The sequence below is a fragment of the Ctenocephalides felis genome, unplaced genomic scaffold (genome assembly GCF_003426905.1).
Source record: "Ctenocephalides felis isolate EL2017-DRISC unplaced genomic scaffold, ASM342690v1 CF-g0.4_SCAFFOLD_01886, whole genome shotgun sequence".
Classification (NCBI taxonomy): Eukaryota; Metazoa; Arthropoda; class Insecta; order Siphonaptera; family Pulicidae; genus Ctenocephalides; species Ctenocephalides felis.
Genome location: NW_020538040.1, coordinates 53947857 through 53965997, shown reverse-complemented (window position 1 = coordinate 53965997; position 18141 = coordinate 53947857). Strand labels below are relative to the sequence as shown.

Here is an 18141-nt window from a genome sequence, read left to right as displayed (position 1 = left end):
ACAACGATTACAGGTCGCATGAATGCCGTAAACATAACCTTGAGATTAATATAAACGTCATAAAGGAATATATAATCGAATGCTGTACATACCTACATTTAGAAATATGTACTATAAATATATATGCATATACATAATAATAATAATAATAGGGTGCTGCCTGAAAGCAGATCGCAATACTCGAGTGATATGCAATTTTTTGCACATATTTCTTTTATTATGTTATAGTTCAAAAACGTTTCGGTTCTATATATATTCTTGAAATGTAAATTTGCAGCGAATCGTTGAATTAAAAGAACAATAAATAATGATCTATTTATTTATACGTTTCAACACGGTATGTGTCGAAATCATTCACATTTTTTTAAATTTAATAACAGTATCTAAAATATTTTTTACAAAGTTTAAAAGGATTACATTTGAATATATTATAGATTAAAATAAATTAAACAAGTAAAAAATTGATACATACCACACCAGAAAAACATTATTTGAAAAGCAAACATAAAATAAATAAACTAAAAACTTTTCAAAGTTAACTTTAAATTACCATTTGCAAGGCTGCAAATTAACATTTCAAGAATATGTCTCAATGCGAACAAAAAAGTCGAAATTCAAGTTTAAGTAAAGTTAGAATTTTTTTTAACAATAATATTTGAAAGTTTTTATTTTTTTTATTCATTTTTTTTGTTTTTTTTTTATTATTTTTTCTTAACAGCAATCAGAACCTTACGTCCTATATGCTGTTGGGCTGAAACTTCTCCTTACTTCGTATTTTTTTTAGATGGTAACCCAATGGTTAATCCATCCATATTTGATGATATTAGAATTAATCTAATAGGGCTGACTTTTTATTGGTGCAGCAATGCCGGGCAAGGGCTATTTTCACTTGGAAACATATTGCTATCTATATTTCCAAGTGAAAATCGTTGTCACTGCTGCCTGACAACAGGCTGCTCGAAGTGGGTATCGAACCCGGGACCTCTGATTCAGATCCCATTGCTCTTAACCGCATTTGAAAGTAAAGGGAAAAAGATGTATAACCAGCCATCACCTTGATTCTCTCGACGTTGCTATCTAGAAATAAACGGCAATGTTTGAAAATCCATAACAAAAGTATTTTCTTTCGTTGTTACTTTTCTTGATTGTGAGCATTGTACTTCTAGTTTACGAAACCTTAATATAATTTTCAAGTATGCGTTATTTAATTGTATTATAAGATGTATTGTTAATTTTAAATTAGATTCAACAGTATTTTATATAACCATTGTAAAAGCTTACATGTAGATGGGGTATAAAAGACCAACTGCACCTTTACCCTTACAATGGTGTAATCAATAAAAAATATTAAATAAAAAGTTATTTTAGTTTAAAAATAGCTTTCAGTAGTCATTCGAACTCTGCTGATAAACATTGCTGACGAATTACCAGATCAAGATAATATATAGCATTATCTCTGTAAAACATGTACCCATAAAATTTATATTTTTTTATTGGTTGAATAATTTAGCTATTATTTTGTAAAATCCCTTTGAAAACAAAAATAAGACATTAAACCTGTTTGCCCCCTGGCCGTTCCATTTTACCCTGCCTTCGGGGTAAAAAAGACTGAAAATTTTTTTTTTGAAAAACTACATTTTACAATGATACATTAACTGGGAAATTTACTGAAATGAGTCAGATAGTTGTTTGATATGTGTTACTTGTTGTGATATAACTGATTTGGTTCTCACAATATAATTGTCCAAAGTCAAATTGGACTTTTGTAAATATATATATATATATATATATACACACATAATCTTTGTTTGATTGATGTATCGCCCTCAAGAACTCACTCATATATTTCAACATCAAAATTAACTACTAAATCATATATATATATATATATATATATATATTAATATATATATATATATATATATATATATATATATGTGTGTGTGTACACCACAAACTAATATATACCATCTATTCTTCTGTCTTTTTCTTTAATCCAAAACCAAATATTATCAAGAATCGACCAATATATTTATCGTTCTATGTTTGGTTCTGGAAAGCATATCAAGTTCGCCCATAGTTATAACATAAAGCTTGATATGTTGATTTGTATCATATATTTGAAATACTTTTATAATTTAATATAAGCAAAATCCGAGCTTCTTGCAATTGTATTATTCTAAAGAAGTACTGATATTGACCATTATAGACATACATATCACACTATAATATAATAATAAGCTTTGATAAGTGGACTCACGAGAATAGAAACGGTTTCGAAAAGGTCCTTCCTTTAGCGTTGCATTGTAATAGGTTGACTGTATTGCGGCATGCGAGCCGCAACGCAGACAGATGACCGTGGGCTAAAAATATGCCAGCCGAAGTGTAATAAAGACAGCATTTAAAGTATTTCAAAAATAATGTGAGCGAGTAGAAAACATTGCTCAATTTATACACTCAAATATGGCAACAATTGCCGGGATTGTTCTCTCACGAGCTACATGATTTGTTTTTTGCAATTTGCAATCAGGAGCGTCCTAGGTTCGCGCCACGAACAACTCTGAAATCGAGCAGTATCAATATCAGTTTTCGCATGGGAATGTAGACCTTTAACATGTTTCCAAGTGAATAATAGTCAACCCCTTAAAATTAATTCTAATAATAAAGTAATCATATGTGGAAGGAACAATCGTTTTGTAACCATCTAAAAATACGAGGCAAAGAGAAGTTACAGCTTACACAGAGGACGTAAGGCTCTGATTGCTGTTAAAATCAGATAAAAAATCCGATGCATAATTAAAAGTTATGAACATTTTTTAGGCAAATTTAAGTCTTTAATGATTGCTCAAATGCATTTCTATTTAACCAATCGTTCATCAGTGGCTAATTTCCCACAAAATTTTTGAGGAATAGGCATAGGTCTGGCCGTTCTCCATTGCAAAGATTAGTATACGTCGCCTGTAATTATCAAAATCAAAAAACATGCGTTTAAATTGCCATTCATTTATTTTTGGCCTCGCACCAGTTCTGATAACCTTCATAAGCGAACGAATTATAAGAAAAATTGTGCACTCTTTCATATTCTATTCTATTCTACATATTTTCATTCTCGTTATTCTATTTCTTACTCTCGTCATTTTATTTTGTTTAACATATTTTATTACATTATTCTTCGATGTCAATAATTGTCGTGCGTTTCAATAACATAGAGCATCAGTAATAGAAATATGGGCAATCTTGCGGACCTATTTATTTCTTTTTGTAAATATTTCAATTAAATCAACTTTATTGCAAAAATCAGGTGTTTAGTGGATCTTTAATTAATTATTCATTTTTGTTCAATTTCTGAACAAATTTACATACTTATAAAATTGACAAAGTCATATTGTACTATTTCGCAAGCATTCAGGACCAAAAAAAATTAAAACCTTTCAAATATGATTGGCTTTTAACTTTTATTTCAAGTATGAACGAAATAATTGCTAAAAGCAGATCAAAAGATTCACTAGTAAAAAGAACACACTTGCATTTGTTGCAAAACCCTCTTTTTCTGTTCTGAGCCCAGCGAATGTAGGTTACAATATATGATTTGTTTCCTTTAAGTTCATGCTTCATGTGCTAATATCCCAAAGAATACTTTTATTATGTCCTTAACCTATATATCATTTTGTCCGTACTATATTGACAAAGTGGTTTTTGTAACAAATTGCATTTTTCTTTAATTAATATGCGATTATAGTTCTTACTTCGTTAAAATACTACCTTAGTGAAAGTCATAAAAACAAAGATGAGTAAAAATGATTAAGACTGGTTATAATATCATTAAATAAATATCATTAAAAAACACCATGCCAATTTGACCGTACTTTCCCTATTATTCCCGAAAAATTAATTTACATTTTATTTTGAAACCACAATTGCCACAATTGTGCCACAATTTCAATATAATATAAAACTAGTGAGGTGTATGGCATCGTGCCTTAAGGCAAATTGCTGGAACTTCCCGTACCGTAACGAAATGTTCGAGGAATACTGCATGTTTTCAAATAGATTATTATTAATATTGTAACATTGTCTAATATTTATAAAAATGATATAAACTGAATTGCAAAGTTGAAATTATTTGTTTAAAGTATATTAGAACTATAGTCAAAATTAAAAATAAAATCTGAATTATTTTCGATATACAAAAAAAAAAAAAAAATTTGAAAAAGAAAAGTTGAAACAAAAATTTTTTTTTCAAAATCAATTATTTTGTTAAGACTAGCAGAAAGTTCTTTGAATCATTTAAATCGGACGCTTAGTTCTCTCAAAAACTTTCAATTTTTACATATTTATCTCCGTATCTTCGAAATGGCTGGACCTGCCTTTGCCAAAAACTAATGAACACTTTTCCCAATCATTTCTAATTGAATGTTTTTTAGATCTCTGATTAGATACTCCGTTCTCTCAAAAAGTCGATTTCTATTTTCTGTACTCTTTGCTCCGTATCTCTGAATCGGCTGGACCTGCCTTTGCAAGCTCTCTTAATCAGCTCTTCTCCCTATCAATAGGAATCGAATATTTTTTGAACCATTCAAATCGGTTGATCCGTGCGCCCGAAAACGTGACTGGAAATTTGTATCCATACATACATATACACACACACACACACATTCATTCTTTCTAAGGTATGCCAAAATGTTCAGAAACCTTCAAAACGTCGAGAAATGTAAAAATTTTCAATTTCGATTTTCGGCCCATTACAATAACTTACCCTACGGGAAGATAATATATAAGTCTTTTTTTAATAAATGATCTTTATGCAAAGCTGAGTAATAATAAAGGGTAATAATATTAAACATAATCATTCAATATTATAAATTAGGTAACATGTTATAATTTTAATCATTCTGCATGAAACATTTAATCAACAACGTCAAAAGATAAATGTAATTTCCTAATATGCTTGTGACGCAGGTAAGTCATTAAACTGTCCTCACCTTCTCCGTAAAGCCAGAACGCGGTCGCGTGTCGCGGCTTGAACACTCGGCCACCGTCTTTTCCTGGGTTTACTTTTTTTAGTAAACCTCGGACCCGAAATTATGCTCGGCTCCACGCCGCTAAGTCGGGACTCGGCAGCCGCCACACTGACATCTCACACTCGCCGCCAAAGACAGCCGGACGAGCGAGATCTGAAAATGAATTAAATACAATGCAATTTTAATTGAAATACAGGACAGTTATAATTAATAGTTTATAAAGTGTCTTACACAGGAATTCATAAACGGAATTTCACTAACAGAAAAATCAATGACGTTTAAGGGTGTATTCTAGTGTAGAAATTCAAAAAAATCGATTTTTTTTTAATTTCATATTTTTAAAGTTTAACTATCTAAGAATATGGGTACGAGAAGGTTTTTGAAAACTTGAATTATTTTCGTAGATAAAGGCATTTTACTGACTCGGTCTCCATACTGGTTTGGCTTTACGCAAAACTTCAAATGCATTTTTCTCAGAACAGACTTTTTCAGTACTGTTGACACGATTTCTCGAGTTTTAATCGACTGATTCACTCTAAATGTTCAGAGAGTCTTGTTTATAGACCTATCTATAGCCCGAACTAAGATTATCCCCAAATTCCAATTTTTACTATTTTTAAAAAATTCGAGAAACTCAAAAAAACAGTGAAAAAACACTTTTTTTCAAACAGTCGTCAATTCGTAAAAAAAATTTTTTACTCATCGCGATACTACTTCGAGCGATTGCGACGTCATTGTTGAATAATAATCTTTTTATTTTTTGCTTTTCTGATGGCTAGGAGGGCTGAAATCATGTCAAGACTGTGGTGCCAATTTTTTGAGACCACCCACTTTATCAACTGCCAGTTTTCCAATTTTCAACTTTTTTATTTCTGTTATTTTTGTTTTGTATTTTAATAATATTAATAAACAAGTGGTAAAAAATGGATAGTACAAACATTCATTGCATTTTTTTACGACACTTTAAAAATGACCTAAAATTCATCGCTCTACTCTAGAATGCCCCCTTAAAGTCACCGATTTTTTTATTTTTGTAGTTTGCTATTATAATTAGACTACTTTACTAAACCAATAAGTAAAACGGGTTGAAAATCAAGAGCTGATAATATATAATAAATGAATATTAACAATGAATGTCTCTATCAATGTCCCCTCGGAGTAGGGGAGGTAGGGGCTATCTGAAACAAGGGTAACTGTTAATAGGTAACAGTTTTTCATTAGGATCTTAAACAATATTATTTTTTTCGCTTAGGATAAAACAATTTGGACTTGTAAACCATCCTGCATAATATTGTCATAGCTACTGTCTAGCATGCCGATGCAATAAACAGAACTGTGCAGGTCCGTTGCTTTTGACATGCAATATAAAATTGTACTATCATAAAATTTTGTTTTGCGTTATTGTTATCGACTACATTTAAGTTTTATATATCTTATTTAATTTCAAATTTATCAATCTTTATTGTAACATTTACTAAATAGTATTAATAGTTATTTTGATTAATGTAAAAAATAACACCTGGGGTTGGTTAAAATTAAACCTTGGTGATAGTTGTAACATACAAAATTTAAATACAGTTTCAAGTAAAGAACATTAAATGGAATGTATAGTTTATGAAATGTAGGCACATGTATATTGGTAAGGTGACCATACGTCCCGGATTGGCCGGGATAATCCCGGATATCCACCTTGTGTTCCGGGTTATTTTAAAAGCATGATTTGTACCGGATTTAGATCTTTTGTCCTGGATTATCCCGTTTTTTTTTTAAAAAAAATTAACAGATGAATTAACAAAAATTATGAAAACAAACGAACAAATGCTAATTTTTTTCAAAATATTTATGAATATATTATAATTGAATAGAATATTATACAAGACTCAAAAGCGCGAAAAACATATGGATCCATATAAGATATATCATAGATAAAAAAGTATGACATAAAATCGAATAATAATGTTCTTGCTAAAAATCCACAATTATTATAAGAAAAAGATCCTGGATTAGCATAACTAAAAATTGCCGTCCTGGTTTTGACTTATTCTTATTTTAGAAAAATATGGTTACCATAATATTGGGCTATAGGTGACACTTATATTTTATTTGCATTATGATATTAAATCGATTTATAATAAAAAAATATATTACAAAAGACAATATATTTTATTTAAATTAAATTTAAATTTTATTGAATATAGTTTGGCTTTATGTATGAAAAGAAGTACTTAGAAGCAAGTAACTTTTTTTTAAATGAGTAAAGAATAAATTATCAGAGGCATTATTGTAATTTTTTGTCGTTGCTCCGGTATATGTTACAACTAGCCCCAAACACGGGATAACACCGCACTTTTTCTAAAATTTGATTAATTGGAAAATAATAAACAATAGTTGTGCAATAATTTTTACATGATTGGGTAAAGGAATAGTTGGAGCAACTATCGATCTTTATTTCGTAAAAATATAATCAGTGGATCTCAAGATGTATACAATTAATAAAAACTGTTACAACAAGCCCTTAGCTACCCTATATGAGAATGATTTGAAACTTCTCAAAAATCAAATATATTGACTGATTTAAAACAACAAACAAAAAATAAACAATACGTGTTTTAACTATAATAACTGAACGGTAACTGAAAGTTGTTAATCTGAAAATCTTGATATACATATTTCAATCCTGTTGCTCTCATTAAGGGGGGCGATACATGTAACAAGAAAAAAAAAATCGATTTTTTTTTTTCATAAATCGTTACAATAACATCTCAAAAATATGCCTGTAAATATTCAAAACAAAATTATCATTATTTATACAATAAAAACTAATTTAAGTGCCACGCCTCAACTCGACGCTTGAGTGCTATTGTACTCTTATCTGTTTCTGTGTCAAAACTTTAAACGCGTTTTTCTCAAAACGACATTTTTGAAATTTGCGGGCGCGATAACTCAAAAAGTTCTCAACCGATTCCAATGAAATTTTGCACACATCTACTTTACAGTAATAGCTTCTAGTTAAACCTCAAACATTCCAAAAAAAATTTCAAAAATTAACCCTTTTATCAAAAAAACCATTGAAAAAAAGGTGAAAAATCGAACTTTTTTTTTCTAAGGTGTCCCAATTTACGATTTTGTGACTTTTTTAATTTTTTTTTGGTTTAACTAGAAGATATATGTTTTATGAACACGTACAAACTAATTTTTTTAAATTCAGATCACCGTACGAAAAGTGAGAATGCCCGCAAATTGATGGCGTTTTCCGAGAGGGTCTTGGCAGATTTATTTTTACGGCAGCCATTTAAAAAAAATAAATAAATAAAAAAAAAATTTTTTGTGTATTTTAATATATAATAAATAACCCTAAAAAAGTTCAAAAAGATTCAATCATTCCTTCCCAGTTTAAAAAGTCCTCAAAAAATGGTAAAAATTAAGGCGATTACATGTATCGCCCCCCTTAAACTGCATGGTATGTTAACAATTATCAGGAAAAATTAACGTAAACAACTATTCTCATGTGAAAAATGACCCGAAAGCAATATATATAAGGTAAGAAATAATTACTTAAGATATTCTGTCAAAAGTTCTTAATTAATTTGGTAATAATACTGATAATTATATTTTACAAATACATTTTTCTCGACCATTCACTTTTTATACGCCGGCATTCAAAGACTAACTTTTTATCACTCATTTTTATATAAGTCTAATATAAAAGTTTTGCGAGCCTTGTCCAATGATATTGTGTTGCACAAAATCCAGAAATTGTTCAATCGACTGTCACTTTGGTGTAAATTATCGTATTGTTCAATGGTTCGCGTCACAATAAACAATAAACAGCTTTCACTGGTCGAGCGATTAGAATCCGGAAGGTATAAAAGGGGTCTTAAATGATTATGTTAGGTGTAAAACCTTGTTGTGGAATTAATTTAGAATGAATGAATAAGTATGTTCGAAGGCAAGTGAGCTCAACTTTCATACTTATTCATCAAAATTAGAAACAAATATTTTTTTTTAAATAATTTTATCTTTTCAAACAAGATATTTTTTATAACAATTTATTTTCGTTGCCGAGACAGTTTTATTAGAGAAAATGGCGTAAAAAAGAACACTTAACATATACAATTAATATAAAATATTTTTTATTTCTCAAGATTCAATTACAGCAAGGAAATTCGAAAATGTCCATATTAAGGACCACCCTAATGTATATATATATATATATATATATATATATATACAAAAATGCAAAAATGCAAGCTCTTTATATCAAATACTTTCGAATATTTTTATGGCACCTGTAACTTCTGGCTTCAGCATTGAATATTACTCGATGAAATATCAAAAGTACTTGGTTGCTTGCCAAACAATATGTTAACTCGTATGAAAATATGTGTTTTCGATTACTTAATTTACAAACATTATAGAAACATAAATATGAGTTTAAAAAGTTATAAATTTCAATTTAAAATCCACTTCAGAAGTTTTGCCGTAGAAAATGTATGATTAAAAACCACTGTTTATGCATGTGTAATGATAATAAAAATATAGTAGGAGAGACTGGGTGTAGTTGTGCCACGTTTTTTTGATTAACAATAATTTTGTTAATTTATCAGTTACCTGAGAAAAAAGTAAATCAAATTGTAATTTGATCATTTGTCTACGAAGAAATATTGAAATACTGTTCTTAAATATGATGTCATAAAATCAAATCATACAAGAGAAGGGCGAGTGACACAACCGTCCCCACTCAAGACATAAAAGTTGGTGGTTAAAAAACAATGGCTATAAACACCAATATGGTTTATAACAACTTTTATTGTCAGAAATATCTAACACAACATAATCATTCAAACAGAGCCTATGAAAATAATATACCAAAATATAACAAAACGTAATTTTGTAAACAAGAAATCTTTGTGAAATCTTTTGTTTTCCTGCATTAAATTTTCTTTCGTATTTTGTCTATCTAGGCGGTAGTTAGTTAAGTTAGATATTTCTTCTTCTGTTTAAATTTCACCCAAAAACAGATAAGAAATACATATACATGTCATATAAAACAAAACTAATTGCTGGTAATTAAATACCAATATTAAACTTTCAGCAAAATAACAAAGTGATCAATATGTATACAAAAAACATACTTCATCTTTCTTTCATTGGACCCTATCTCAAAATCAGTATAGCTGTTATGACGACTGTCACTACCGTACCCTGGCACAACCGTAACCGTACCTAAAACAATAATTATCGTAAGGATAATCATATAACAACTATTATCCTGTCTTGAAAACGAATCAACTTCCTTGTCCTTTATTATAATAATATAACAACGTACAACAAAAGAAACGCATTTATTCTTTATCCTACATCCTATTTCAGATCCCTATAAGATACATATATCCTACACTCGAATCCTCCTGCTTAAGTATCTACTCGATGTTCGAGAACGAACAGATAAAAACGGTTTGTCGGATAGACGACACGAAAGACAAAGAGCTAGTGAAAATATTCTCAAATTGGAATAATGCGGTAGATAAAATAAAGTTTTGTCAGCAAAACAGTGATTCGATTAAAATATTTTTTTTTTAAAAAAAATTTTATTGACCTCCGCTTTACAGCATTTTTAGCCACGTACATTATTCATTTTTATTCTTCATCAAATTCTATACAATTCTTACATATATATTTCTTATACATTTATCATATATATATACTATCTCTTCTTAAATCCTAATCTTTCATTCAATTTTCATTCTTCTTCTTGTTTCTCAATATGTTCTTCTCATCTTCTAAACTTCTTTTTTTTCTATTTACTTCTATTCTTTCTTGTATTCTACAAATTAACAATTATTTGGAAGTGCCAGGAGTCGAACCAACGATCTCCGGCATGTGAGTCGGACATGCTACGTCTGAGCTACGTCCGCCACGATTAAATCATATATTACATTATTTTGAAAAGATGAGCGCACCATACTTTTTGCACTATTTATTATATTGTATTAACGTTACAAACGTTTCAAAACTACATTTTATCTAAACTAAATCCCAACTAGTGGTGCATGGCATCGTGACTTAAGGCAAATTTTTATAATTAAAACTTTAAGTTTCAAAGCGTGCTGAACATTTTGGCGTACCTTAGAAAAATAATATGCATAAATATATGTCATAATGTATGTGTGTGTGATTAAAAAAACGTTCGATTTATTTACAGGAGACGTGCTGATTAGTTTTTAGCCAAATATGACTATTAGACATACGCACATCAAATTATCAGATATTTTATATAGAGATTTTCATAATAAGTATCAATTTTGTGTTCATGTCTATGAGTTCCGTACCCAAATTTATGATGTTTAACCATTAGACTGCGACGTGATACCTACGCGCATTTAGGGGGCGTCCATTAATCACGTGAGCGATTTTTTAGGGAGATTTAGACTCTCCCTCCCCCTTGACGAAAGCCATAATCACAATATTGTCAGATGTTGAGCGTCATTGTCACAGTCTTGTCGCAGTTATCCATTCAAACGTGTATCGCGCATTCAAAAGTTTATTTTGAAAGTGGTTCTCTCATGTTTGTTGAGAACTTACTTATTTGTAATTATTTCTACTAAAATCAATAAACATATAATAATCAATAGCAATAATCAGGCGTTTGATGAAATTTTTCATTATTTACTTATTTAGCCGCTTCTCAAGTTTGACCGATTTTAAAAATTTTAAACTCATAGTTCAACACAAAGACAATTGTCAATTGGGTTGTTGTTTTTGATTTTGGTCCTGCAAATGTTATTCATGATTACGATTCCAAAACTTAAATAAACAAAATTAGTAAAAATTGACCACAATAACCAAAAATTAGTCATATTTTTACAAAAGCTCTAAGGTTGAACTTAGAAGCTCATAATTTCCAAACAACGTGAGATTTTTTTTCTAATTTTTTCCAGGATATAAATGTTAAAGTTAAGTTATTAACAGTGCATAAAAAATTACTAATTTTTCTATCTGAAATTATTGATAATTATAGTACAAATATTTTTCAATCGATTGTGAATAAGAATCAAACCTATGTAATCATAATTTCATAAAAGTATGGAATTCTCTAAATTTTTGAGAATTAAACAAAATTATTAGCTTTATAGTTATATATATATATATATATATATATATATATTACTTATATTACTATATATTCACCTTTAAAAATATTGTTAAAAATTATTTACTAAATAATCCCTATTATTTTATAAATGAATTTTTAGAATAATTATGTATTGTAAATGACTTAAATTGTAACTATTGAATTTTAATAAAGTTCTATTCTATTCTATTCTATTCTATATATTATGTGTATATATAAACTCGTAGACGCACATGTTTTCTACCTACATGTAGCAGACCGCATCGAGACACAAAAGTCGAACTTTGTACGTATTCCACATAATGTGTCCCATGGCCTATTTATAGACATTTATCACTATTGATTCGACTGTATATGGCATTGCTTCAACTTGTATATGTTAAGTGACATTTTATTCCATCGATAGTTTACCTCAATGATAGCCATAATATAAAATTTTATTATATTTATATTTTATGTATTGTAAATGACTTAAATTGTAACTATTGAATTTTAATAAAGTTCTATTCTATTCTATTCTATTCTATACATTATGTGTATATATAAACTCGTAGACGCACATGTTTTCTACCTACATGTAGCAGACCGCATCGAGACACAAAAGTCGAACTTTGTACGTATTCCACATAATGTGTCCCATGGCCTATTTATAGACATTTATCACTATTGATTCGACTGTATATGGCATTGCTTCAACTTGTATATGTTAAGTGACATTTTATTCCATCGATAGTTTACCTCAATTGATAGACATAATATAAATTTTATTATATTTATATTTCTAAATTTAATATAAAATTCATTTATATTTCTTTTGTAAGTGATGTCTTGTTGTAATAAATATGTTATTTTTTTCAATCATCATTTTTCTATACCAGTATTGATGCAGTATAGGATTTTTTTCTGTGGAATTGTTTAAGTTGCCTCTTTGGGCTTCATTCTACTGTTTATTACAAAACATCAAAAAACAAATATATGAATAAATAATATGACAAATCAAAATTCACCACCATCCTTAAAATTTAATTTTATTTTATAAAATCATAATAGATCAAAATGATTAAAATGATTCAATTCTAATCTATTCTAAACTATATACTGCTAGTTATTATAAATGAAATTAAACCATGCAGAATAATGGTTTCTGATTAAATATTGCTATCCAATAATAAGATTGTAAATTGCAATATATAATATAAATGTATTGATGTTCACTTATAAGCAGATGTTTGCAGAAGTTCAGAACAAAATTAAAGTTTCGTGGCAAACACGGCCGCCCGAGTGTAATATTAAGGTTTTCTAATATATTCGATATTATCGTAAGTAGAAAATATAACAACTGCAAACATATTACGATGACCATACAAAACGTTTACATTCCTATTAGGATAGATAACAAATATTGAATATAATATCACTACATTCCATAAATAGAACCATCATAAACATCTTAGGTAATTTTGCATCATTGCAAAAAATACCAACCAACAACCTAATTAATTCAAATTTAGAGTAAAGCGGGGCACAAAAGTCCAATTTGACTTTCGTCCAATAGCGCCGTCGTAAAAATCAAGGTCTGGTTATATATATTTTGACATTTACTTTCAAATATAATTGTTAAAAAATTGTAAAACGGTAAACCGATGCTGATTGCAAAAAGTATGCAAAAAAAATAGTAAATAACTAAGTGTATGTAGCATTTTATGTTAAGGCAGGTTATTTTAAGGCAATCAATAGAAATTTGATTTAACAAAATTTAAATAGTCCTAGAATTTCGGAATTTCAACAAGACCGATTATTCCAAACTTTGATAAGTTTTTATAATTAAACTGCATTTCGTAAGTCTATATAATATTTTAGGATGATTGTTTGACGACTATAAACTCTATCACCACACTAAGTTTCTCAAAACTTGTTGAAATTTAAACTGATAATTACGAAGAAACGATCTAACCAATCTTTATGGAAAACTACTTTCTTTTCCAACGTTGGAAATCTTTTTCCAACAGTTTTTGAATTTTTCAAATCTGTTCAGATTTTTGATTAAAACGCGGAAAAAACTTTTTTGCACATATCTGCTAATTATAAAGAAAACTATCAACAACGTAAAGCAAAATTTGGCTCATCTAGATACGAAGATACTTTTTTTTTACTTTTGTGTCAAACGATATGAAATGACTTGCAACATCGAGAAAACATAAAATTAGCAAATCCAATTATCTGGTGAAAACATTTACCTTTGGGAAGTTAATAAATGTATCAGTAAACAGTTTAAAAAGTTTTTGTTATATGAATTTTATAAATCTCATATGCAGCAAATACAGCATGAATATTTCACAGCAATTTAATGCACTACATCGACCGTATATACTGATTATCTCATTGTATATTCAAAAATTCGGAACGAATTGTTAAAGCTTTTACGAGAATTAATTATGCATAAAATAATGTGGATAACGCAATAAAGCATTTCAAAATAAAATATCCTTTGCACTATTATTTATTTATATTTGTATTGTTATTTATCATTATTGCCAGATGCTAATATTTATCAGTTGTAATAAAATATTATAGTTAAAAAAAAATTGTCGAAAAAAAAAAAATCTTTTATATATACTCAAAAAATATAAAATATGAAAAATATTTTATTCTAAAAAATCCAAAAGCTTCTGCTCAAATATATTTATTTACTGCATTTTTATATAAAAAAGAATTACTAATAAAAGGCTGATAAATTTTAACAATACAAACTAAGATTTTTCACGATGTTTATTGTACATGAAGGGCTTCGATGCTTAAATTATGTGCAAAATACAATATCATTTAACTATTTAACCAATATTAGTAAGGTGACCATACGTCCTGGTTTGGTCGGGACAGCCCCGGGTTTTCATCTTGTATACCGGATTTTTCAAAAAAAACTATTTGTACCGGATTTAGGTCTATTGTTCCGGATAGTCCCGAGTTTCCAGAACGTTCAAAAATTTAAATTGAATTTTTACAATTACTTTATGATAAAATTACAAATACCCTTCTAATAACTGAAAACTAGTGGGGTGTATGGCATCGTGCCTTAAGGCAAATTGCTGGAACTTCCCGTACCGTAACAAAATGTTCGAGGAATACTGAATGTTTTCAAATAAAATATTATAAATGCTGTAACATTTTCTAATATTTATAAGAATGATATAAACTGAATTGCAAAGTTGAAATTTTTTGTTTAAAGTATATTAGAACTATAGTCAGAATTAAAAATAAAATCTGAATTATTTTCGATATACAAAAAAAATTTTTTTTGAAAAAAAAAAAGTTGAAACAAAATTTTTTTTTACAATATCAATTATTTTGTTAAGACAAGCAGAAAGTTCTTTGAATCCTTTAAATCGGACGCTTAGTTCTCTCAAAAACTGCCATTTTTACATATTTAGCTCCGTATCTTCGAAATGGCTGGGCCTACCTTTGCCAAAACTAATAAACACTTCTCCCAATCATTACTAATTGAATGTTTTTTAGATCATTTAAATCGGATACTCCGTTCTCTCAAAAACTCGATTCTATTTTCTGCACTCTTTGCTTCGTATCTCCGAAACGGCTAGACCTGCCTTTGCCAAAAACTGATCAGCTCTTCTCCCTATCAATAGGAATCGAATGTTTTTTGAATCATTCAAATCGGTTGATCCGTGCGCCCGAAAACGTGACTGGAAATTTGTATCCATACATACATAAACACACACACATCCATTTTTTCTGAGGTCTGCCAAAATGTTCAGAAACCTTCAAAACGTCGAAAAATGTAAAATGTTCAATTTCGATTTTCGACCCATTACAATAACTTATCCTACGGGAAGTTAATAATATATAGAATGACTACGCTTATATGAAACAATATGTTAATTGCTTATATGAAATTAATTCACTATGCTTATATGAAACAATATTGTTATAAAAATTGCCGAATACAAAATACTAAAGATGGGATAAAATAGCATCAACTTTTCAACAATGAACGAGGATGAAAACTTTTTCGAAAGTGTTAATTTTTACAAGTTAATTATGAAGAAAACTAAACTAAACAAACTTATACAAAGCGTAAGAGTAAAAAATATAAGATATTAATGGACTAATAAAGTTCTTGCACAAATATCGGTAATTCTTATTTAAAAAAAAATCATTAAAAAACCTAAATTAGTATAAATTTAAATATTTGCCTTACATACATATTGTTTGCCCTTACCACCGCCCCGTCCCCGATCAGCAAAACTAAAAAAATACCGTAATTAGTTTCAATCGACAATCTTAATTGTGCAAATTTCTATAATAATGTGAACTAGTAAAATCCGGTAGGCGCCGGTCGCGAAATTCTGTCAGTTCTAGACATCGTCTCTATATAACAGGTGATGTTGTGAGCGAGTACAGAAATTGTTAATAATAGTACGCAGAGTCCTTGAACTCCTGCCTGGTAATAGCATAGAGCGCGGTGCCAACATTGACGGAGCGGAATCAGGTCAATCGGTCTAGTTTAAATTTACGTTCAACTTCGCGAAGAAAGTACTCGCTTGATACAATGTCAATGCGTTCATTTCATATATTTTTGCATTATTACGAAATACGATGCACACGAAACGCAAAAGCTATCTGTTCTTCCATAAAGGGGAACAATTTTCCTCTTAAATACGAAGAAATAATCGAGTCCTATAACCTAAAATAATTAATAGTGTATCGCATTATGGTAAAAAATCTATTTTTGTAAACAAATACATCAAATTTGTTACTGAAATAAAGTTTTATATATGTAATAATAAAAATATTAGTTAAATTTTAACAGAGACATAACAATAATGTCACACAATGAGTCAAGTTTTATTTTAGTTTCTATTTCTCAATTTCAGCTAATAAACAAACTATTCATTTTAGCTTGTGTTTCTAGATTTCAATAATAACATAGGTCCACAAAAAAGTAAAGCATATGTTTTCCAATGTAGTTATTACCGCTGAGCACGAATCTGAAGTCCAAATTGGGAGTCTGTTAAGGATTTTTTTTTTTAATTATTATCATTTTGTAAGAATTTGTTTTTAAGTATTTATAAAATTACAATATTATTTACTTTATGTAGGCACCTGATATTAGTGCATATTAAATATTATTTCTACAATAGCCTTTGTAAGTAAATTCGTATTTTTCATTTTTATTATTATTATAAATTCCTTTCCAATCAGTATTCCAAAGGATACTGATTATTGCACAAGTTACTTCATCTTTTTAATAAATAAATTCAATTATTACAAGTCGATCGGTGTTTGGAATTTAACCGTTATTTACAGATCATAAGTTTTTAAAAGTGTAGTAAATATAATGGGAATCAAACAGCGGAAAATAAGGTAATCAGCGCGTGTAATTCAAAACGTAAACGGATTCAACATTTCTATAGAATAAACATATAAAGTATTTGACAAAATTAAAGGCACGTAGTACAGGAAAAGTTTGATGCAAGTATTACGATTATAATATAACCTTGCATACACGCAATACGATAAATATTGAAATTAATCCTCAGTTTCCATTAGCAATCATTATTGATTCAGTAAGATTACTTCAAATCGCGTAAATTTTAATTTTTGCCTCTTCTTAATAAAAATAACTTAAAAATTAAAGATGAAAAGTGAAAACACAAATATTATTCCCGGTTACGGATCCAATATTTAAATAAACATAATTAATAAAAATTAACCACAATAACCAAACAATGGTCATAATTTCACCAAAACTCTAGGATGCACTTAAAAGCTTATAATTTCCAAACAACGTAAGATAATTTTTTTTCGGAGAACTAAGGTTCAATACTATTACCCTGTTTCAGATTGACGTAAAGTTCTGGTACACCCTGTAAATATATACAGGAAGTATGTACGAGCGTGTGTGTTTATATGCTGCGTGTACATATATGGGTTATTTGTCTATAAATAGTTATCCAAGTGCAAATATAA

At 28.9% G+C, this 18141-nt stretch overlaps 1 protein-coding gene across 1 annotated transcript in view; it reads right to left on the bottom strand.

Annotated features, from left to right (window-relative positions):
* Window positions 1–5064, bottom strand: part of LOC113378450 (glutamate-gated chloride channel) — a 145011-nt gene extending 139947 nt beyond the window's left edge. Inside the window, exon 1 of the mRNA XM_026618984.1 lies at window positions 4983–5064. The gene's annotated coding sequence lies outside the window, so the exon portion shown is untranslated. The remainder of the gene's footprint in view (window positions 1–4982) is intronic.
* Between the last annotated feature and the right edge of the window lie 13077 nt (window positions 5065–18141).